Below are 1,807 nucleotides of genomic sequence, written 5' to 3' on the forward strand. Positions count from 1 at the left end.
GATGATGGCCGGGATCTGTAGTGCTGTCGTACAGAGTCATATCTGGGAGTTTAAAGTCTTTAGGGATTTTGGTCTTCATGATCTCTTTGGTGAATGGATCTTGTTCCTTGCGGGAGCTGTCCTCATGAGGGGATCGGTTGGCTTTGGTTTTGAGATTAGCTTCGAGTTTTAGGAGTTTGTCCTCCAATTATCGGCATCACCTTATTTCCTTTTGTAGGTCTTTCTCCACCTCTCGCTGACTGATGGAGTGTAGAAGCTGGTGAATTAAAAATTTATTAAAATGGTTACGTTGCGAGTATATTCAGCTAAATCACTGATCAATTGCCAAGCTTCATCAGTGGTCTTGTACTTCTTCATAGACCCATTGCTGGCACTTTCCAATATGGTCTTATCTTGGGGCCTCATACCTTGTGTGACATAGCTGAGTAGCACGATCTTGTCAATCATGTGGTGGGGGCATGCTTCCAGAAGATTATTGAAGCGCTCCCAGTATTCAAAGAGAGTCTCATTGTCATCCTGAACAATTGTAGAGATATCCTTCCTCAGTTTATCATTAACCTCAGATGGAAAGAATTTCTCCAGAAACTCCTTTCTGAGTGTATCCCAGTTGGATACATTTGCTAGAGGTTGAGTGTAGTACCACTCTCTTGCTTTTCCCTCAAGAGAGAACGGAAAAGCTTTCAGCAGAATTGAAGTTTCATCAGTGCCATCATGCCTGACAGTAAAACAGGCTGCCTGAAAATCTCTCAAGTGCTTGATAGGCTCTTGAGCAGGTAGGCCATGAAACTTGGGCATCAAATTTAGCAGTGCGGTCTTTATTTCAAAATCCGTAGCTACCGCTGGATGATGCGCTTGAAACGGTTGCATTGTAAAATCAGGAGCTCCTTCCTCCTGAATGGTAACTCTTCTAGCTGCCATATTTTCTGCACATAAAACAACTGAATCAGTAGAACGGGGGCTGGTTTCTTCCTCAGATTCACTTTCAGATCCGCCCTCAGAGCGGACTAACCTACGCTGTTCTCGCCATATTCGTGAAATTGTTCTTTCAATTTCAGGATCGAATATTAGCAATTGCGGATCAGGAAGTGAATGTGTCATTTGACATAAGAAACATGCAGCTCATAGTAACAAAATTAAATAAAATGAAAGTAAATAGATTCTAATTAATAAAATTAGCACTTTATTGCAACTCTCCGGCAACGGCGCCAAAAATTGATGGAGTGCAGAAGCTGGTGAATTAAAAATTTATTAAAATGGTTACGTTGCGAGTATAGTTCTTAACTCACCGAAAATCTGCCTATCAATTTAGAAATATGTCACAGAAAGTTTAAATTAAAATTACTGGGAGTTTTAAGTCCCAGGTCGTCTCCCAACGAGTTGCAGAAAAGTGTGCTGTTTTATTAATTAGATATTCCAAAAACTTGAGCTAAGTAAATTGGGATTTAAATTGAGGGATTTTAATTAATATAAATAAAAGCCTTGACTGGGAATTGATTGGTTAGAATCTCTATCATTGACGGAATGATTTTTAATATTAATTTATAATTAATGGTTGCTCTCTTTGGTTATCCCTTACTAGGTAAGGGAAAGTCAAACAAGTGGGAATGCCAGATCTGTTCACAAGTTGCAACCCACTTAGTTCAAAGGGATTGGCGTCGGTGACAGAATAACAATCCAACATTTAACCCAATTACAAATTTTTCCTTCAATCCTTCCAACTCAAGAGTTCCTTTTAATCAACTCCCCATCAAGTAATGAAACTACTCACGCATTGTAAATAAAGAATCCATGGCACATAAAAGGGAAT

The 1,807-nt window shown here is 39.4% G+C and overlaps 1 non-coding gene across 1 annotated transcript; it reads left to right on the forward strand.

Annotated features, from left to right (window-relative positions):
• The first annotated feature begins 441 nt into the window (after nucleotides 1-441).
• Nucleotides 442-549, forward strand: LOC130958645 (small nucleolar RNA R71). The gene has a single exon (XR_009077757.1). It is a non-coding gene; the product is annotated as a small nucleolar RNA R71 (small nucleolar RNA).
• Nucleotides 550-1,807: the final 1,258 nt, after the last annotated feature.

This window comes from Arachis stenosperma, chromosome 10, assembly GCF_014773155.1.
Source record: "Arachis stenosperma cultivar V10309 chromosome 10, arast.V10309.gnm1.PFL2, whole genome shotgun sequence".
Classification (NCBI taxonomy): Eukaryota; Viridiplantae; Streptophyta; class Magnoliopsida; order Fabales; family Fabaceae; genus Arachis; species Arachis stenosperma.